General features: G+C 41.4%; 1 protein-coding gene across 2 annotated transcripts in view; it reads left to right on the top strand.

Moving 5' to 3' along the window:
* The first annotated feature begins 6,686 nt into the window (after positions 1-6,686).
* The window catches only part of ZNF462 (zinc finger protein 462), a 68,447-nt gene continuing 52,689 nt past the window's right edge, over positions 6,687-22,444 (top strand). For both annotated transcript variants that reach the window (XM_009286289.2, XM_009286297.2), the window contains exon 1: positions 6,687-6,731. The gene's annotated coding sequence lies outside the window, so the exon portion shown is untranslated. The remainder of the gene's footprint in view (positions 6,732-22,444) is intronic.

Consider the following 22,444-nt stretch of genomic DNA (forward strand, 5'->3'; position numbering starts at 1 on the left):
TAATGGTTGACCTAGTTCTATTGCCATATGCCTCCTGGAACACATTCTAATATAAAATATGTGCTAAAGCAAGACTGGGATAATAGAAGGAAAGTCAAAGCATTTATGAAACAGAAATCATATAATGCTGTTGCATTTTGGAGGGTATTGTAGTTACTAAAAATGGCAATATCTTCATGGAACTGTATTGATTCTGACTGCAAACTCAGGAGTGTTAATCAGACCCATTTATGTATTTTTTTCAGACTGGCCTTGTACAAAAGGTTTGTATCAGTAATTCCCTGTGCTCCATATATGAAGCTAAAGTTAGGGAGTGAAGCATTCAGAATGATATTATAGCTGTGAGGAAAGATTAGATTAGATTTGGCTAAAGGCAGGAGGATTTTTCCCCCGTGGTAGGTGGTTTTTTCATTGCAAACCATGGATTAGCAAATATTTTTCCTCTTTAAATCCTGGCTAGAAGCCAGAAATGGGGATTCAAGCTTTTACCTGGTATCAGAGACGACACAGCATACATACTTACACTTAGGCAAAAATAAAAGAAATTTGGAGGTACTAGATAAAGTTCAACCTCCAACCTGAATGAGTACTTTCTGACAGGCTGAAGTTCTGAAGAACCTATAGGCTGTGTTTTCTGGTTAATTTGATTTTCTGCCCTAGGAAAAGGAAGGGTGTGCGATAACAACAGTTTTCACAAGTAGCGTGCATTATGGTAGAACAGGAGGAAGGGAAAATTAAAGCCATGCTTTGTAACCTTTTGAGAGCTCATGACTCTATCAGTAGATGTGGCGATTTATTATTCTTTTGTCAATGTGGGAAACTGAACTGCTTACCAGACGTACTGCTTTGAAAATTCATATAACCTGGCAGTGGCTAACCTGTGTCTCTTCAGTTGCAGATGGCTTGCAAGCAGTCCAGGTGTGAATTCTGGGCAAAGGTATGTCACGACAGCGGTGGGGGTGGCTGGGGCTAGCCCAGTTTGTCTGTGTGGGAAGAAGTAAGCTGTCAAGACCTGTAAAGGCAGCTGTTGCTGATCAGCATGGGGAGTGCCTAACCTGCAGAGAAGTTGTGGGATGTCTTGGGAGTCATAATCATCTTGTACCCCTGTAACTCCTTCAACTCGAGGCCTTTCATGTGTTTCTCATGACTCTGGGCTCTTTTGGTGAGGCTATGAATATTTTGGTTTATTTGGCTAGGATATGTGTAGTGACAGCATTACACAGTTTCCCCTTCTTCCTTAGTGCATAACACTGAATGGTATTTTTGTAGAACTCCTGGATCTGGGGGAAAACAAACTGCAACATTTTTAGTAGGACACAATGTGTTGTGTGAGCTGTAATCATATTGGTCACGAAAAAAATCTCTGCTCTGGGGACTGACACAAGCACAGCTATTTGTGCAACCTGATCAGAACAAAGGATAATGCTTCTGCTGCAAGATCAGACAGATCTGACGCTTCAGCAGGCTGAGCAAATGAATGGAGGAAGTGGTCCGCCTCCTCTTATCCATTGTCTCAAAGATGCAGGCTCATGGAGAAGAAAGGGAGGTTGAATAGAGCTTCTGAAGGAATATGCTGCTTTGTGTTCTGTGGGAAGAGAGCAAGCAGGAGTTCTAGAAGTTCTCTGCACTGGCAGGCTGACAAGCTTGTAATAGGAAAGCGTGGCAATGGACTACTGGTATTGAACATATACTTTCTCTTCTGTAGCCTGCCTAGAAAATCTTAACTGGTATTAGGAAGCTGATGAAATGTTCCAGGCTTGGAATATGGGACCAAGCCTACCTTGAAGGAAGCTCAGTGGGTATGGAAATCCAATTAATTCTGACCTGCTAGTAAAGAATGATTTAAGACATTTTCTGTACATGAGGAAATTCAGAGTTTTTTCCCTTTCTTTTTCTTTTTCTGTTCCTGTCTCCCCTGAATAACTTATCTGTGTGTTCTAGGATACCTCTCAGTTGTATTCCTGATGGGATTTTGCATAGGGAGAGCTGGGCTGATCAAATTACTGGGACAGTCAGAGTCGTCTTCTGCTTAGGAGAATCTTTATGTTTTTCTTGCTCCAGCTGTCAAGCTGTCATAGCCAAATTAACCCAAGTGGGATTTTAGTAGCAAGCTCCCTTTTTAAAGGCATAATGAGGCCAAGGAAATGTAAGAAGAGCGAGAGCAGGACAGGGATTTTTGATAAACTGGGCAGAACTGAGGGTTACTTCACATTCCAGAGCTATAATATTTGACTTCCAGCCTCAAAGGGGATTTCAGCTGAGAAATGAATCCTTTAGAGGAAGGGGTGTAGAAGTTCTATCAGTATTATAGCTGGTTAGATCTCTGTGTATTTCCTTTTTGCATGGTCACTGGGACTAGCAATTGCTAGCATTTAGGTGTCTTGTGATCAGAATACTTTCATATGGAATGAGTTTTCTTTAAAATCAAGCTTCTCTTGGCTCAGGGACCCATAGCTGTCATTTCTTTAGCAAGCATGCTATTTTTCTTTCTTTAAGTTAATGGAGATTAGATTTGTGTCTGTGATAACAGAACCAGTCTTGGTGATCCATGAGATCCCTTCCATCCTTTGTTCTTCCACATACTGTCTAGAAGGTTATGTCAATTCAAAAGAGAAGTAATTAGTTCCACAGGATGCTGACAGAGTCCATCACTAGTGTGCAGTGGGGATGAAGATGCTGCTTTAGGTGCCTGCTTATAAAAGCACATCAGAAAGTCATCAGACTCCTTGAGTGGAAGCCTGTGTTGAAGCTTTTAAATGTGTGATGAATGGGCTGCCATGACCGGCATGTTTAGTATCCAAAAGCAATTGTGAAAATTCCCTCTTTTTATTCTTAGGAGAGCATTAAAACCCATCCCAGAGGATGTGCCATGCTGGATTTGACTCAACAGAACCTTCAGTATGGGTTACCAGCTGCTTTGACCTGGAGAAAGTACTGTTGGGGAGAGGAAAAAATGATACTAGTTGCTCAGTGGCTGAACTCTTATGGCTGCTTTGCCTCCTTTATTCAACCGTGGTTACACTGTGTCTAAACTAAATCGGTATTATTTGGACAGGTTGATCAAAAATGCGTATATTCAAAAAATGTCTATTGGAAAAGAGTTCAGTGAGATTTCAAACAATGCCTGTGTGTGAGGACAAGAGGAAAAATCTCCAGGGTGGACATAAATCTCACAAATAAATCCAGGAGCATTCTCCCAAGTAATAAAGATTTGGGTCTGAAAGCGAGTGCTTTTTGAAAGAACAGTATCAGCCTGGTGCTAAGCAGAGAAAAAAAGTCAATTGTCTATCGGTGAAGGCTGCAAAAGAATTTCTTATTATCTTCTGCTTACTCACCTCTTCAGGAAATAGGAGGCACAGCAGAGGATCATGGCTAGATTTGGAAATCTTCAGAAAAGCATCCTTTGAAGCTGTTATATTTCCCAACTTTATATTAAGCAGATCTTATCTTTTGTGGGATGTTTTTATTATTTTCTTAATAATAGAACTCCTTAAGATATAAGACAGTTGGACCAATCACTGTTTTCTGAAAAGTCAGAGCACCGTACGAATCATAAAGCTGATGATAGTGTTTTCACAAAAAAGGCTATATCATGTCCTAGATAAGAGGAACCATGAAGGGTTGGCTTGCATGAAGCTTTAAACAAGAGCAATGTGCTTGGTTTCTCAGTCATCCATCAGGTCAAGTAAGGTGGATGTCTGAAGTGGCTGTGGCCAAATGTTGAATTTTGGAGTTTACCCATTATACTTCAAAGACAACAGCAAATTTTTGGGCTGTCATCAAATGTTCACAAAAGAGTCAAGCTGAAGAAGGGAAATCATCAAAACATGTATTTGTACAATCTTTAGATCTAAGTCTAACACCTTTTGTGCTTTTTTTTTTCCCAAGTAAAAGGGATTGAGAATTAGGTCAGTTCCTCAGGGATCATCCAGATGGAGGCACCTGCTTTTGCAGCTCAAGGAGAAGGGGACTGTGGGATGAGAAAACCTCATGCAGAGAGTGCTGAGGAATCACAGGTCTCATTGGCCATTGGCTTTTCTAGTGTATCAGAAAAGACACTTGGGGCTTTCCATTACCAAAGTAAATAATGACCTTGCTTTGATAGATCAAACAAATAACACCAGTGTTGTGCCTTTGAGAGCCCTTGATCCCAGACAGAAAAGCAAGGGTTTTCCTTTTTATTTTGGACCCATTCCACTGCAAACAAAAGCATCCCACAGGTCAGACAAGAAGGGTATCTGACAGGATTTAAAGAGACTTCTCCTTTTTCCTTCTGTTCTCTACACCAGTAATTCACATTAAAAAATATATCAGACCTAAAAGCTCCTCATTCAGTTTATATCTGTAACGGATAGAAAATGTGGAACAGAAAATGCTCTGTAACTCACTCAAGAACTGTCTTGGCTTTGTGGACTTTAAGAGTCCTGTCTTCCTTTTAAATCAGAAAACAGTGATCCTGCAAAGTAGCAGATATGGTTACAATAGCTAAGTGGACTAGAACAACATTTAGATGTATAAACACAAGAGATACTGTTGTCCCTCTGCTGATCTGTGCAAGTACCGCTCTTAGAATACTAAATCCATTCCTGAAGTTGGCATGTCTGTAAAAACAAGTGTAGAAATGCTGGGGATAGTAATGATTTGAAGTCTGGAAAATTGTGCTTCACAGTGAGAGCTTTCAGATAGTCCATTCCTCCCTTTCAGAGGTTTTCAGAAATGACATTTAGAGGACTAAAAGCAGTTAATTTGCCAAGCTATGTCCAAGATTATAGGAATCTGTAATCTGTACCAAGCTGTAACAACATGCAGTGGCTGGAATCTAAGACTAGAAAATGTTTGCTATATAAATAGTTCTTTATTTCTAATTTAATAGTGGAAAAAGATTAAGAGCTATTGGAATGACTACTAATGGACTCTGTAGAAGGTCCTAAGGCATCAAGCCTAAGTGTAGTTTCTCTTCAGATGCTGTGGTGGGAGACAGGCTTTAGACTGTTACCATTGAGTTGGATATGGACAACTGCGTAGTTGTAGAAGGTGAACTTTCAGGAAGATGACACTCACTGCTGTTATCTCATGTTAGGTCAGGGATTAGTTGTCTTAAAGAACAGCTGACGGGAATGCTGTAACTTGGAGGTGTAGGGAGTCTAAGGAGGTGATTGAGTTTTACCAGAACATGCAAGAAGACTCCTTCTCACCTGGCAAAGAAAAGGGAAGCAAATAACCAAGTGAAGTGAAATGATAAGGCTGACTGCAGGTTTGTAGTTATCAGTTTAGGCTTGATTATCTGTAGCGGGTTTTCCTCCATTTCCCTGTCTTAGGCTTACAACTATGGACAAATGATTTGCATTTTGTTCTGAAAGTGGAATCTATATACAAGGTTGGTGGAAGCTGCCCTCCTCTTAAAAATTAGATGTGTTTGGAACAGGGTTTTTGTAGTACTGAGCGAGCTACCATAGACTTTCACATTGTGGTTTCTAAAGGACAGTAAATCCCCCAAACAGAAGACCTCTGGTTTCCTCTGGACTCTACAACCCAGCACTTCGGTCACCCAGAACTTCAGTCCTGGTTTTACAGACAGGAACTAGAGACTTTGGTCCTGTAGTTACCCACAGAGGTAACTGTGGCAAAAAAATCCCAATCAGAATTTGTCAACATGTCAATTTCCTAGAGTAACCTAACTTTCTATTAGAGATATCCCTCCAATTATATTATGAAAGCATTTCAGTAGATTCAAGGGTCTCGACCCTTTCACTAGAAATATGTTTCAGTTTTTTGTTAGACATCTCTCAAAATCTTAGACTTTGGTCTGTTAAGGATGATACATCTAGGAAACTTAGAGATTAACTCTTTTTGTCTTCTGTGCTAATCAAAGACTTTAACAATAAGTACTATCATTAGATCCTCTTTTTTTTTTGATAACTGATGCACAAACCAGTCAGTTTCTGGGAAAAATGGTACATTAGCTTGGTTTCGAAGGTCATGCTGCAGTAGAGGCCTCACTGTAAATGCTTTTCTTTTTAACTTTATAAACCAATTACTACAGCAGGATGAAGGAGAGTTTTGATTCCCTAATTGACAAATTGTTTTCAGTTCTTAATTTGTAGTTTCAGTTATGGAAGACTGCTTTCAAGATTCAGAATCTGTATTGCAGTAGTCTAGCTGGAGGAGTTAGAAGACAATGGGAGAACAAAGGAGTTCAGGAATGAAGAAGGAGAAAGAGGTCTAAGCCGTTTCCTCTGTTTCTTGGTTTTGGAATGAGTGACTATTTTAACCTTAAGTAACGCTGAGATTATTGGCTGTCTTCCATCATGAAATGCAAGTAACGTTAAGATAAGAAGGTAACTTCCTCCTGGCAAACTGTTCCCTCTCCATTTCTCTCCCATATTCTGCGTAAAATCTTTTCTCCTAGGCATGGGTGAAAGGAGCCTCCTTGTCTTTAACTTGAACGTTTCCTTTCTTCTAGTAATCAAGCCTACAGATATAGCCCCTGTGTGCTCAGCTGAAAAGGAAACCGCTTTTTTTTTGACAGTGAAGCTTCACTGCCAAAATGATCTTGTACTGCAGGTGGCTAGAGGTATATGATACAAGTTAGTTTGTCAGCTTTGGAACACATCTGAAGGGCAGGCTCTTCAGGAAGGGTGAACTTAGCACCAGTCCTATGATTAGCAAGTCTGGTTCTGTCTCCTTCAGCTTCTGAGACCTTGAAGATCCTTTGCAAGTTCTGCTTTCAGGTAAGGAGAAACTTATTCCTATTTTGACCCTCCACTTCATAACAAAAGGCTTAGTAAGTACTGATCCACATAAAGGTTTGGTCCTCAGCTGGGGAAAATTGGCAGAAGTCCAGCAAATTTCTAGAAATAAAAAACTGGAGAAATCTGAAAGCACAGCAGTTACTGGGACTTGCATGATATTCTGCAGCTTGTAAGAATACAGGAGCAGGAAGTTGGAATTACACTGATGGCTTAATCTTTCTGTGATCTCGTTTTTTTATGAGGGAAAGAAAATCTTTAGGAGAGAACTTTGCTCCTGTTCTCTTGGTGGTATTGGCTTGCATGGCTTTGTTTTTTTTTGAAAACTGATAGCAGAAGACTATCCAACCTTCAGGAGTGGAGCCATTATATGTGGGGCTGTGCAACAGGAGCCAAAGTTTAAAAATAAAATACCAGGCTGCCTTCCTGAGGATCCAGACATAGCATACACACACACACACACACACAATATCTTGACTGACCACAGTTATATCAGTTACTGAGCTCAGAGCAACGGACAATGAGAACCAAAAAGGGAGTCTTGTTCCTCAAAAAAGAAAGGGGAAGAAATGTAAGACTTCTGCAGCCTCAGATACCAGCTTCTGGAGTGCATGGGAGGCCCCTCATCACCAGCAGGGTTGAGAGACAGTAAGACCAGATGACTGTCAGTCATTCCTGGTGGTGTCTGCTGTAGCCCCTTCCCAGCCCTCCCTTTTCTCTCCCTCATTTTCTCTGCCGTACTGAGTAATGGTTCTGGGCAGAGCAGTCTCTTTTTGAAAATGTTCTCCTTTCTTAAGAGATTAAAGCAGTGGCTTTTATTTCATACTGAGTGCTGAGGGACCAGCACACCAAACATCTGTGAAGAAATGAAAAGACCAACTCCTTTGACTTCAGAGCTACTTTAAAGATACGCATCACCAGTGTCATTCTCTGCTAGGCTGTGGAAATAGCAGATGATCAGTTTGCATCCTTCCAGAAGACCTGGAGAAGGAGGGGCCTACGGAGTGGGTAGTAGATAGACCCAGGAAGAATTATTTATGGCAGAAAAGCAGAAATTTAAGTTTTAACACCAGGAATATAGCTTGGAAGGTGAAATAAGTTATGTTAGAAAGGAACAATCTTTTGAAAGAAAAGGTGGCACTACTCAGTCTAAGAAAATTGGAAGATACCATTCTTGATCACTGGTGAGAGTAGGCAGGGATGAAGAAGGTGAAAGATTTAACCCTTTTTTGCCTGCTTCCCCAAAATGCTGATGTCCTATCAACTTCCAGACTTTGCTTGGTAATTGTGAGCTGGGCTGACGAGGGTGGGAAGTCAGGGTTCCTCCAGTGGCTTGGTGTGAGGCAGCAGGGAGTGTGCTTTTCTCAGGTGACGTGACATAAACTGTATGCAGGTAGCAGCTGTGCACAGTCTTATCTCCCTGTATGCCACCTCAAGCTAGTGTGCTAAAAGATTGGAGCCTATGCTTTTGACTGTATGGAGTGGGCAGATGCAGTTTCCAGAAAAACCCGTGATCCCCAGATACATCTCATAGTAAACGCAAATGGATTTTTAGCTAGGCTTCTTCTAGCTTCAGCAAGCATGTTTGTATATCTCAGTTGACAGCTACAGGGAGAAAAAAAACCAAAGAAGAGGTGTTACCACTTCGTATCTCTGCCCAGGCAAAGTAACAGTCACAGCTGCCCATGACACACTTGGCTTTTGGCAGAGCTCAGGCTGGTTCTGCTCTGCAGACATAGGATGAAGCATGCTCAGTATGCTTGCTTCAACAGGAATGCCAGCAGTATCTTGGATTACTACAGAGTGCTCTGTGTCTGTGAGCTCCTTCTGTAGAGTTTGGGTTCACATTAAATGGGATCAGGAGTTCTTGGTAGCCTGTGTATGGCTCTCAGCACAGGCTAATCACCTTTTTTGGAAAGTTGTGTTTTCTTACACATCCAGACTCTCAAACTGGAACACTTATTTTATTGAAGATTTTCAGTAAAAACATACTAGCTTTACATACTAGTTGAACATACACTGAAAGTGATGCTGTAGCCTAAAGGTTTTGTAGGACTTGATTCTCTTACAATCTGAATTTTTTTTTTTAAAAATCCATAGAATATCTGGGTCTTGTTTGTGGTGATGTCCTAACAATGAAGGGTAGGTGCAACTGTCAGCATGTGAAAACTAATTGCTTGGTTTGTTCTCATAAATTTTGTTAGCCAGGGTGGAGTGGAAGTGTGCACATGCTTTGTGGCTCCAGCTAGCATGTGTGAAAGAGAGGTCTGATTAAATCAAACTTCCTCTTCTTTGGTCATGAATATCTCCTGCTTACAGAAGACACTGAGGAAGACCTGGAGTGTTTCTCTTACAGATATTTTTATAAAGGTGCTATAAAGAAGATTCCCTTTATGACTTCTAGTAAGTTTTGATGGTTTTTTGTCTAGACATTTTCTAGAACAGAATAATTATTAATATGTTGCCCATTATTTAGAAGAGTTTGGGAAGAGAGTAGAAGGATTCAGCAGTTTGGGCAAAATCGTATTAAGAGAAAAGCCTCTCAGACCGTACAAGAATTTCAGTTTTTCTAGCTGTCAATCCTTCAAAACAAATATCCTTCCTCACCCCCATATAAAGCTCCCTTTTTGGATGGCCACCCTTTTTTCCATCTCCCTCCTGCCACTGTGATCTTGAGTAATATGAGGGTTAGACCATTTTCACCAACCCTTAACTCTGTCTCCCCTGGTATTCTTCTCCTCAGCTCAGCAGACATTTTGCTGAGTTGACCTAAATTCTTCAGCAAAAGGCCTGGATTCTGTGCAGGAAGCTGGAATGGCAACTCCAGTTAAGAAGTAAACACAAAGATAAATAAAGAGTATCAGTTAATATCCTTGTGTGTGGTGTATGATTTACCCCTGCTCCTGAAATTTTAACTTCCGCTGTGCTGGAGAACCTTTCATTTGTAGTTGTTGTGGGAAGTTAGCACTGGGATTTCAGGCACAGCGGCACAGAAAGGTAGCGTGGCGTAACTGGGAACGGCTGGAGTCTGGAAACCCACTTTCTGCTGCTGGCTGTGCCACAGACCAGCTGTGCGACCTGGAGCCAGGCTACTTTACTTCCCTGTGCTTCTCCATTACCAGGTAAAGGAATAAGGTTCTCCGTGACGCAGACTCACTCATCTTGCTTTTCACACAGAGAAAGCCTACAACACTGTGGCCTGAAGCTGCATGAGTCAAATAAATAGGTAGTAACTGCATGAAATAGAGTGTCAGTATTGCTACTTGATATACTTAATTCTGCATTTTTGTTCCTTACATATTACCTACAGGTTGTGAGTCTTCAGATTTTGTTCAATAATTTGAAGCTGTTTGAAAACCAGGGGAATACTTCAGTCTTTTCTCTCTCTGAGAGCAAGTCACTTCTGCTAATTTAAATGACTTGTTTGTGATAAATGAATGGAAACCTGAAACATATGATATTGTCTTTTGTCTTGCTTTGGTGTTCCATAAACAGCAGAAGGTAAAATGAAATTTCTGCAGGACTGATTGTATACTTTTTGGCATAGACTCTTTTGTCAATGAAGTCCTAAATTAATGTGAAACTTTCACTCTGCATACATTCCTGCAAACAAGAACCCACGCTTGAATGAATGCTTGTTGCAAGAAACAAATAAAAAAGTACAAATGCCTTTTATTCAAATGAGTTTTAAAGGGGAAAAAAAGTCTAGAATGGACAACAAAACACATTACATTCTTGCTTTTTTCTCTTCCATAGTGTTAAAGGATGTTGGCTAACATAAATGAAGTGCCTCAAAATATTCTTTGTATGTATTTTGGTGTCATATGGTTCATGTATGCCTCTTTTGCGATGAAAAAACAGGGAGGAGATTCACCTGACTGGCAAGTGGTGTTGCTGAATGCTGTGTCTAATGGGTTGTTCACTTAGCTGGACTCTTACTGAAAAGAGGCATGTGTTGTTTATCTCTGTGACTGTCCATGTCTCCTCTCCATGTGTAGTTGAAAAGATGCATCCTGTCCCTTTCAACCAGCATAAATCTGAGGACATACAATTTTATAACAGCTGAGTCTATGGTCTTTGTGGTTTAGTTTTTTTTTTTCTTGCTTGCTTGTTTCCATCTTTGTTCCTTTAGTGAGAAGAAGAAAAAAGAATTTCTTTATATGGTTCTGCTTTGAAATAATCCTGCTTTATTTTAAAACCTCTTGAGCTGGAGGATTCAATGACACTTGATCTGCCTAAAGTATTTATGTATACTTCTTGGAAAAACAGTAAGTTGGGAAGTTTGTAAGTTTCTTCCCTTTAAGTCAAACTTTGGTTCCTTTTTTTAAGTGGTTCTATAATCATCAATAAAACCAATTTCAGTTATGTACCCCTTTGCTTTGGAACTGTAGAACATTGAAGTCTGTCTTTGTCATTACCATAGGTGAATATTCTTTCTCTTCGTTGAAAACGTCGTGAGCCAGACTACCCTTCCTTTGCTTTCAGAACATTAGTTCTGAAGTTTTCAGATTAATTAAAAGGCATGTTATATTGCATAATTTTGTTTGTATCTCATTGGGTTGAAAGTTCTGTTGGGTGTTTTAAACCATCACAGGGCTTGAATCTTCTGGGTTCCTTTGGGTATTTTTTGAAATGTTTCTGCCATCTTTGTTAGCTTAAAATATATCTTATCCACTTCCATCTACTTTGTGTGCAGAGTAAATGTCAAGGTTTGTCTACCCATGGAATTATTTAGGCAGAGCTATTGCAGTTTCAAACAACCCTCCTTAAGTCCAAAAGCATGTCCAAGTGTGGGTACAACCTCACTTCTGGTTCTTCTCACACACATGGCTTGGTGTGACGTGCAGGATGACCTGGAGACTTGGTGAAAGTGTTTGTAGAAAGACATGCTGAGGTCAGTTGCAGAGGGCTTCTAGTGAGAACAGTAACAATAAATGGATCCTTCAGAACAAAATGGATCTGCTCCATATTCAGATACACAATGACCTCATTGTATTTCTGTGTTTTGGTTGTGGAACTGTTGGCAGTCAAGATGTTCTGTGCCCTCCGTTCCAGAGAGGGAATATCCCTGGAGCAGTTACTCTCTCTGCAGCTAAAGCAATGGCTAGTGTACCAATGGGGAGAGAGGACAACTGCTGCCCAGACTGCTTTCCTAGAGCCAAGAGTGGATGGGCTTCTGGTTGTAGCCAAAAGCAGAATACTTGTCCTGAAGAGCTACTTCCCATGAATTTTCAATAACATACCTGGATTTGCAATGAAGTAAGAGATTTTCTGAGGACAACGCTTATGAGAAGGCCATTTCTTGGCCGTTTATCTAATGCTTCTCTTCAGGCTTCTCTTTGTTGCTTCTTAGTATTTAGCAAAACCAAAATCCTGGTGAAGTCAAAGATGCCACTGGGCTGTCTTTTCTTGAATTTGTCTAAGTATCTTGGTGGTTTTTTTCAGGGCATTTTTTTCCTATTTGGAGAAGATCCCATTTTTGACTAGGCACATACATGAGCACTTTCTAAAAAGTCCTTCCACCTTGAATTTACCCAAGAAGTCTCTTCTCCTTAGGCCAGGAAAACTGAAAATCTCTTTCAGTCTTCACCTTGCTTTAGACAGAGTGCTCTCTGGGGACCTGTGTTGAGTTTTCTACATCCTGTCTCTTACAAAAATCAAGCATTTGGGTTCAGTTTCCAGGTTACACATATTTCCAAAGGTTAAGGAAACTAATTTATCCGGAGACTTTCTCGGAAGTGGACTGTCCTATGCTTTCCTTTTTCCATAATGAAGATATGCCATCTTTTTTCAGTGTTTGAATAAAACATGATGGCCAGGTTTCAAATTGGTGATGACCTGAGGTAGATAAAATCTTTAATGAACTATTTGTAAATGATGAGAAGTTATTAGTTTAATTCACTGGGTTAAATAGAAGGAGTGGGTGGCTGGAAAATAATAGGTGGCTGTTCATGGTCTCCCTTTAATTTTTTTTTCAAAGAGATATTTTTATGTTGATGAACTAGTCTTGAACTGAACTTTACTTATGACAAGAGACATTGTTTTCTTTATATGTAGTTTGGCAGTTGTTTACATATTCTGGCATAAAGTTTTGGCAATTAGTTTCTCTTTTATCAGCTTTCACCCTGTATCTTTAGGGTAAAGCGAGAATGGTTCCACTTTCCTCGAAATGAGAGCAATCTTATGACAATGGGAACTGATTATTTTGTTCTAAAATTGGATTTTGTTCCTAGTTATTTAAAATGCTTGAAAATTTTTCAGTTTTAAAAGGTTAAATGTAAAGCATTTATAACAGCATAAAAAACCAAGGTGTTGTGTAATGGACTTGCAGAAGAGAAAAAAGCTGCAATAGTTTGTAATGTCTTACATACTTGCAAGGATTGTAGCTTTTGAAGGATGCAGTTGGTTATAATCTCAGCCCCTCTTAGCCATGGGACTTATTACAAAGAAAGTCTTAGTTATTTTTTCTTCTTTATGGTCCATTTCCTGTTTGGGTATTTCTTAGGAGGAAGAAAAAGAAATTGGATCTTAGTGGCTGACCCTCAAACAGCTTATTTAAAGCAAAAATGATTAAACTAGGACAGAAGAACTCCATTAGGAGCTTCAACATCTTACCACTTTTGATACAACTCAGCTTTAATAATAGTTTTCTCCTTAATTTGAGTAAGTCCAGAGTATTCAGGGGAAAGAACTGTTTATTACTGGAAAGATGAGAAATAAGGTTAACAAGAGGTTGGGGTTTTTTCTTTTTGTGAGATTGTTCTTAATTATTACCTGCATAACACAGTGTGTTTCATGTTTCTTTTACAGACAGGGAATAGCAGCTTTTTCCTCTTTTTAATGTAATAGTTTCTAATGCCTCTTTGATCCAAACACTTTCTGGCTGAAGAACTTCCATTAACCTTGGTCAATTCATAGATATTGTGATCCATAATCCTAGGATCACTCTGAATTCCTTGTTTCCGCCGCCCCTCAAAGAGCGCTGTAGATGTTCCACTTAGTTTCTTCTAGGGACTGTCTGCTATCTGTGTATCACACAAATGGTGATGATGATTGAGCCAGTATGCTACTTTACATATTTTGTACTTGGGCTTTATATATTACACCAACTGCAAAAACTTGTTTCCTGGAAGGAATAAATGGGTGGAGATGGAGGTTGAAGGGGGAGTAAAAGAAGCAAGGTTCTCATTTGGACCCAGGATATTGCATTCCAGTGTGTATGTATTCCATCCCAACATGTAATCCAATGGACTATATATATATATAAAGTTATTTGGGACAAAGTAAAGTATTTTGGACAACATAAATGTTAGCTGCAACTTGTTCCTCCTTTTCAGCAGTATCAATTTTCAGCCATCAGTGATAGGACCAGCATCTTTCTGCCACCATCCCAAACAGTCAGAGGATCTTCACTTGCACAGGTGGAACAGATCTTTTGGGAGGGGTGGCAGGGAGAAGTGTGGCAGCCTAGTGGTAATCACTAGTCTGAGATCTGTCAAACACTGGAAAAGTATATATTCTTCTACCTGGGGCAGAGACGCTGGCTGCCATACTGCAAGTGAGTCAGTGGGCAAATAAAACTGTGTATTCTGTCTGGCATTATAAATGGGTCAGTGATGGATTTGTATTACCTGAGGAAATGAACTGGCTGACAGAGAGGCTTCTGCTTGCTGCCCAGCAAATGTCAAATATAGCAGGAAGCTTGGGGGAAGGGGAGGGATAGCTGGAGACGAAGGCGGTGTTAAAATAGCTAGGATGTCAGTGGAGCTCCTCAAACGAGTGTTTCTGAGAAGTAGACTAGGAAAGCAGAACAATCTTTAGGCTTTGTTAATCAGAGTTTTCCTGTCCTCCAGTAGGGTTTCAGCCATGGATCCTGCTTTAAAGAGTCGTGCATGAGGTGGGTTTGGGTCTGCATGAGGTGATCTGCTGTTCTATTCAGCTTTGTTTGCTGGTACAGAACATGACTCCTGGTGCTTTGGTTTTATAGGGTTAAACCCATTCCTCTGAATGCCCTTTTTCATCCTCTCCACATGCTCTCTGCATGGGGTTAACCCTTTAAAGGAGTATCTCTGGAGCATGTAAGATCTCAGGATGGACTGAGGGAGAGGGCTGCATCATCCCCAGGGTCCTTACAAAGCTGAGCTCATATTGGTGATGAAAGGCAGGCAGTGCGCTTTGGCTCGCTTGGATCTGATCCACGGAATGTTTCTTTGGTTCCCGACTGCCCTGTGAATTTCTCTTACTTGGAGAGTCTTGAATGTCTACCAAACTGGGTGCTGTATTATGAAAATGATCTCTGGCTGAAAGATTACTCCTCTCACCAGCTGAGTTCAGTCTCTGTCACCACTGCTATGATATAGGTCCAGTCTCTGCACTTAAAGGAGGAACATGTGTCCAGCAAAGCATCTTTTCACATCTGTCTTTCAAGATGGTGATAATCTTTATTTTGCCTTCTTGAAGACATTTTTCAGTAGCAGTCCCAAAGCAGAGCTTTGCCCTTGGCATTTGTGGTTTCTGAGTGCTAGTGACTTGATTTCCACCTCTGTGACTATACTGAGAGTGCCTGCTTGGGTTTTGAACCAACTGTGTTGGCTGGTCTAATCTCAGATCTCTAAGATTAAAATTCTGTGGCCCCTAAAATAATCCAGCAGTTCATATGTTCCCCTGGTTTAGCTCTGTCACCAGTTTATAAGCTGTATTTAGCCTCTGTAAAAACACCGTGCTCCTTGCAAACTAACATTGGTCCTCTCTAAAGCATGCTTGCAACTCACTAGCTACAGCACTGTAAGTGACCATGGAATGGAGCATGTAGTTTGGGGTGAATGGCAAGATTACTTTTAAAGGCACTACAGGCTACGCAAGTCTGTTTTACGGTTCATTTAAGGGCAGATGGCCATCAGGACATAATCTCTTCTGTCTTCAGTCACAGCTTTGCTCTTTCCCACTTCAGTTCATGGTGTAGCAGGGTATGTGGTTGAGTCTGTCGTATCTGATTTGCTACTAGCAGGACCCCCTTTATAACAGCTCTGACTTTTCTTGGCAAGAAAGAGAACTTTGCTGGGGTTATGCCAGGCTGAGGAGCCTGCTCCTCCCCCTACTCCTTCCAGGGTGAGGCTGGTAATGCATCCTTTGTGTAAAGAGCTCCTAGAAGATGTTATTTGCAATGCATGAGAAGGAATTAGGTTGTTTCTGGAGCACCCAGGCAGAGTGCTGCCGTGTTCTTCAGCACCACCTACTGACATCTTCCTCTCCCAAGTCCGTGTACACGGGGGAGTGCACTTCCCTTAACTCACAGGAACTGGACTTATTGAGGTTATCAACAATACACTCTTGGCTGGAAATTAGAAACCCCAGACCCACTGCTTTCAGTTGCATTATGCCACATGGGGAGCACTAAGGGGTACAAAAGCCAAGTTGCTTGGCTCTGGTATCTGTTTTCCTAGGTTGGGCCAGCCCACTTGCCTCTTGAACACGAATGTCTATGCAGAAGGGTGTTGAGAGGTTGGGTTGTGTCAGTGAGGTGGATGACTTGGCTTGTTTCCTGTGAGCATTTAGTATGGGAACCAAGTGGCAGACCACATTTGTACTCTAGAGTTTTGCCATATGCTGTTCCATCTTCCTCTTAAATCCTGGAAGGTTTTAAACAGATATTTTCTTTACAGGTTGACTGGGAAAATGGTTTACTGATTTTTGTGTGTGTTTTCATTTTCTTCCTCTCCTTCACCTTCTGGTAGGAAAGGAAACTAAGTTTATTCTGTAAAAAAAAGGAGCCTATCTGATCAAAATTCCCCCCTTCCTAGTAAAATTATTGTTGCATCTTCTTGTAACACATGGCCAAAGTAGTTTTCTGTGTATTGACTCTGGTGAACCATAGGAAAACTTGACAAAACCACCTGTGTGTTCGTATTTGCACCTCCACAACTACTTTTGTGCAGTAAATTAAGTACCTGCCATACTTAATAGGGGAAAAAGTCCTAGTCCGACCATTTAGTTGTCACATTCTCACATATATTTAGAGTCTTTTTGATTTCTGTAGGGATTAATAACGTGCCATGAAAGTAATTCAGAAGATCAGAAAAACCTATCCTAGTCTTGCTTGGAGCAAAAGCATTTAATATTCGAGAGCCTTCTCACAGGCGAAGTTCTTCATCCTAAGACTCAGTTGCCCATGCTCTGTACCATGTAATGCCTTACAGCTAACCTTCAGGAAGGGAAGGCAAAAAAATGTCGGAATCATACTTTGTATGACTCTCTCTCAATTTGCCTTTTAATTAAGTTGTGGCATTTTATTTGCAATCCGCTTTTATTTTAAAAGTTTGAAGTTTGAAAGTATCCTTCAGGCATTTAGATGGCCTCTTCATGTATTTTTTTTAAAAAGAACGTATATGTACACTCCAGGAGCCCAAAGAAAGAAGGAGAAGAGACATTATTTGTGAGAAATGGAAAAGGAGTGGTCAGCATTTAGGTAGCTTGAATCAGTAAAGCCCCAACCTGACGCTCCTTGTAGTTCGGTTACTTATATCTGAATTGTCTTTGTTGATTTGATTTCCTTGCAAGTAACACGTTGGTTGTACGATCAAGTATTCCGTCTTAGACTTTTGTCTTCCTTGCTAGGGAAGTTTGTGTTTTCTGCAGTGAGATAACTATCAGTTTGCTGTGTCTGCTTGAGGCTGGGGACCACAGACTTTTCCTCAAACTACCTCGCAGAAGCTGACATTGTGCTTCTATCTGTGATTCTCCTTTCTTTCGTACCTCCTTGTAAAATCTATGGTGTGCCTTTATTCTGCTAGGGTCTTACATTGATATAAGCCATTGAGATGGCTAATATGCATTAATGTTCAATAACTGAGTACCATGTTTTTCTGTTGGGGTTTTTTTTTTGTGTGTGTGTGTGTTTGTTTTGGATTTTTTTTTCCATTTTTTAAAAAGTCATAGTCTTGGAGAACCGGTTGAGCTGATAGCAATGTATCCATCATTTGGACCTGTTTCAGGTCATTTAGGTGTTTATATATTAAGTTCCCCCAAAGAAAAATAACCAGAGGTTCTGTGAATCCTTGTTCTCTTCTTGGACTGAAAAACCCATCTATGCTTCTGGCAGCTCCTAGCACTGTGTAGCTTCTCTTCCACAAGCTGTAAGAGTAATGTGGTTTATATTTCCTTTAAAGTGTAGAAGATTTTGTAAGCTATGCGGTAGCTTTACAGTGATCCATAGTATGGTATCAGGTATGTTAAATGAATGCGTGTATTCAGGAATATAAGTAAATAGTAACTGTATAGGGATCAACAAAGTTGGTCATCCTGTTTTCCGTGACCGGGAGATTTCTGAAAAGTTTGGAATATAATGTACAAAGAATGTGTAGTAGGAAGACCTCCTTTTGTGGAATATGACCTGGAGCCCACTTCAGTTTCAAACAGTCTTCCAGGTGGCTGGATAAGTACTTTTTAGGAAAAAAACGAGGCTGTCTCTGCTCAATTTAGATCATTGTTTTACCGTTGAGTTGTAATGCATCTCTAACAGAAGTTCTTTCCTGAAAATATCTTATATTGTAATACATATTTCCATGTAGGTCAACAGAAATATTTACTGGAAGAAATGGGCAACAGGATCACACGTATCAGCTGGGTGTAACTGCTGAGTTTCAAAATGTAATATATGACCCAAAACTGGACATCAGTATGGAGATCTTGATAATAAAGGGTGTAACTGGTGATAAAATTTTACTGTAAGTCCTTTATATGAAAACACAAACCACAAAGTAAGTATATTGGAGTGGGCAGTTGCAACCCAACCCATGGAGTTCTACCAAAATCCTGTTCTATCAAATTAAAAAAAAAGTGAAAAAAGAAATGGTATTTCAATTTAGTTTATTTTGATACCAACTTGGAGGAGTAACTCCAAAGACAACCCTCAGAGGACCAAGAATCCCAGTAGCTTGACTGGAATTTGGTCATTGAAAAAGACCCATGAATTGAGTACGTTTGCCTGACTATAGTTGAGAGTTGAATTTATTATTTGAATTCCTCATTAGTTATGGACTTTTTTTCATAAATGAAAGATGAGGCTGGCTTCCTCCAGTTAGAATAGCCTTCAGGTTTCCAGTTTCTCAAATGTATAAATTTTTTCATTGCTCCTATGATTTTACTTGTTCAGTCCTCCTTTTCCCTGGTGTGATCTTATGTTCTAAAAAGTGTTTTTTTTTTTTTAAAAAAAAGGCAAACCAACCCCAAACCCAACGACATCAGAGCAGCAGCTCCATCATACATGAGCTGAACCTGGCCAGGAGCCCAGGTGGTATGGCTGGAAGGTCCTCACCACAGCTGTAGGCACTGGTGCCTCGTAAACCCCAGGCTTCTCTGGCAGGGAAAAATGCCTGTGGTGTTACTCATGGGAACTTTGAAAACTTGTCATGTCTGTAATTAGTTCCTTGTGAATCACACTGCCATAGTGTTTGGTAGTTTATTTCTGGTAGGTTGATCTCCAACAGCAACAAAAAGGCGGCAGGGAGATTAGACCAACACTGAAGCTTTCTGCCTGTTTTGAAGGAAACGGGTAACTCTGGTGCGCGATTCCAGCCTCTGCTAAGACATTCTGTTTATGCCGATCTGCTTTGACCCAACGTGCTGCGTGGGAGCCACCGGGGCTCCCCGTGGAAGAGACAGATCAGGGCCTGGCAGCCTGGGCCTGTCCCACCGCCCCAGCCGGGAGCAGGGCAGGCTGAGGGCCAACCTCAGCCCCGGGCATTGGGAACCTCCCTAGGGCTGGGCCAGGCCATAGGCCTGCAGGTGGGCCTGGCTCAGCGGGGCCCAGGGCAGGGCTGTGCGAAGCTGGAGACCGGCCCTCCTGTGGCATTCCTGGGGCAGGGGCTGATGGCGCCAGGGGGTGAAATGGGGTCCGGGGCTCTGGAGGAGCCCTAGGAGGGCTGTTGAGGAAGAGTGAGGCCTGTGGGTGCCCTCAGGGCCCTGACACATACTGCACCTCTAGGGGGACTTTGTCCAGTTGAAAGGGGTGTGGCAGTGTTTCTGCCAGTGCGATGGGATGCGTAACAGAATCATAGAATCATAGAATCATTTAGGTTGGAAAAGACCTTTAAGATCATCAAGTCCAACCGTTAACCTAACACTGCCAGGTCCACCACTAAACCATGTCCCTAAGCACCACATACAGGGATGGTAACTCAACCACTTCCCTGGGCAGCCTGCTCCAGTACTTGATAACCCTTTTGGTGAAGAAATTTCTTTCAGCTCCACCTTGGCACAGAGTAAAATGGAAGCTGTGTGTGCAACCTGCATGTATGAGGTAGGGATGAAGATGCTTCTGATCATCTGACCAGAGGAAGGCTTGGAGAACTGGAGATTTCTTTGTTTTACATGTGAAGTTACTAAGACTTAGATGGAAGTTCACATAGTGTGTGTGGTCTGACTGACCTTTTCAGTTGTGGTTGTGCATGTGCATATTAACTTCTAGAAGCGCTGCTGACTCCATCTCAAAATATAACGGATGGGTAGTCAAACCACAGAAGCTCAATTTTGAGGTCAGTGCTTTGGGCTTCACAATTAATTTTGTATTTTGAAGCTTTAAAACCAAACTTAAACATAATTATTTGTACTACTTTGGCTGCTGCCAAATTCTGTAATGACTGTTGTTCAACAAGCACAATTCTCTTTTGTTTTGGATTTTTAAAAACCTAGAAATCTAATGCAACTGTGTCTCTGATGTTTTCACACATTTTTGAGTGTAGAGAAGGATGTCGAAGACAATTTGAGACTTTACCTTGGGTCTTTAAAACTGTGGCTTTGAGAATCTCTTTTGCCCAACATTTTGGGAACTTTCCGCTCATAAGGAAAATGAGAATACCTCTTCTCCGTATTAAACATTAAAGCCATATAGTTTAAGAAGAGGTTGTAAATGCAAATTAGTCAGACTGGCATTTTAATAATCTGTTTGGCGAGGTTAGCATCGCATTAGTAAGGGTATTTTAGAAGTCACATTATCTGTGGGCAATGTGGTCTCGAGATTGGTTGTGAATATGTTAAAGGGCTTGTGTGATTTATGGATTCATTTCATGGTGGTTGTGTTTAGTTTTGGGTTTTTTTTCCAGACTTCCTATGCTTCTTTTGAGTTAGTGGATCTGGTAACTCGTCTCTCACTCTACCTCCATTCCCCTCTAAATTTTCTTAATGTGCTGTCTGAAAATTTAAAGGATTATAGAATGTGTTGCCTTAGCTGGTCATGATGGAAACATGCAAACCTTGCTTTGTCCCTTTGCTTGGGGTGTGCGTCTTGCCAGTGTATTAACATCTGCACTTGAAAATGCTCTTTGCTGGTGGGTAGGTGGGTCTCTCTCAGTTCCATATCCCATGCAGACAAAAAAGGGAGAAAGACACACATTGCGTTTCAGTTTCTTTTGATATATGAGCTCAAACTAGCAGTTTGTGTTTTTCTTTGCCTTTGTGCAATGCCTGAATTTTAAAGAAAAATGTGGAAATGGTAGAGCAGAGTTCCTTACAAAATGCTTCATCTTGCTTTCAGTGTGATGCATGGTGGAAACATCAAATTGAAGTCCCTTCAGCTGTACCTGATGTTTGTTCCTCATAAGCTGTAGTAAGATTAACCTCTTCTCTGACTTGGTGCTGCCTTTGTTATATAGACCCTGCTGAGATTCAAGCTGGAACCCATTACAAAGTCTCCATCAGTTTTTGTAATCAGCAGCTATTAACGATCTCTCAACTCTTCCTTCTGATTTGTAGCAGAAGGGTACTGTTGGTTTAAGACTGTCTAGACAGCAACCAGCATCCTTGAGGATACCTTCACCAAGCATCAGTGTAGTGACAGCTGGAGATGGTGGTGGTTTTTACTTCTTGAAGCTGCCAGGATTATCTTTTTTCAGAACCTCAGGTTTGCTCTCCCTTCTGGTTTTCTATTTGGTAAGCTGGCCTGAAGTTTCCAAAAGAGACAGAGCTGAAAGCTTTTTGTGGTGGTGTTTCTAAAGGGTCTGAAGTTTTCCGGGGGGGGGGGGGGGGGGGGGGGGGGGGGGGGGGGGGGGGAGGTGTGTGTGTGTGTGTGTTGTTTTTCCTCTGTTCTACACAATGGAGCTTTCAGAGAACCTCTCTTAAAAGGCATAGCTACAGCCTTTGTGTGAAGGGTGTGTCTGCTGGCAGGGTTTGCTGATGCAGACAGGCTGGCTGGTGATTAACAAAGGTCATTAGACTTTGGAATCTGGCAGGGGAGTGGGGTTGTGTGTCTTCTGCGCCAAGCAGGAGGGCTCCCCAGGGACAGGGCAGGCTGGAGGCCCCCTCCCTGCCTCCCCCTCCTCCCCCTCCCCTCCTCCTGGGAGGCTCAGCTGTGTGTTGCCTCTGCCTGTAGGACAGCTTGGACCAGTGTCTTGATGCTGTAATGCTGTTTCTGGAACGAACCGTCACATTTGTCATCCATGGGACAGGGGAACCAACCCTAGGAGATGCGGGAGATCTGCTCAGGGAGGGAAGGTGCTGCTTGGGCAGTGCAGGGGGGCAACAGCGACATGACTTGGGGGGCAAGTCATGCAGGAGAAGGGGAGATATGTTCTGGGGACGCTGATTTTTCAAGCATCACCCAAGGAGGAGGAGGAAAAAAGGGAAAAAAAGAAAAAGCCTGGTGTGCTTTAGATGAAGCTGAGATAAGTGAGGCCATGTTGTGCACAGGCGAGAAGCTCTGA

The sequence above is a fragment of the Aptenodytes forsteri genome, unplaced genomic scaffold, assembly GCF_000699145.1.
Source record: "Aptenodytes forsteri isolate BGI_AS27 unplaced genomic scaffold, ASM69914v1 Scaffold412, whole genome shotgun sequence".
NCBI classification, from domain to species: domain Eukaryota; kingdom Metazoa; phylum Chordata; class Aves; order Sphenisciformes; family Spheniscidae; genus Aptenodytes; species Aptenodytes forsteri.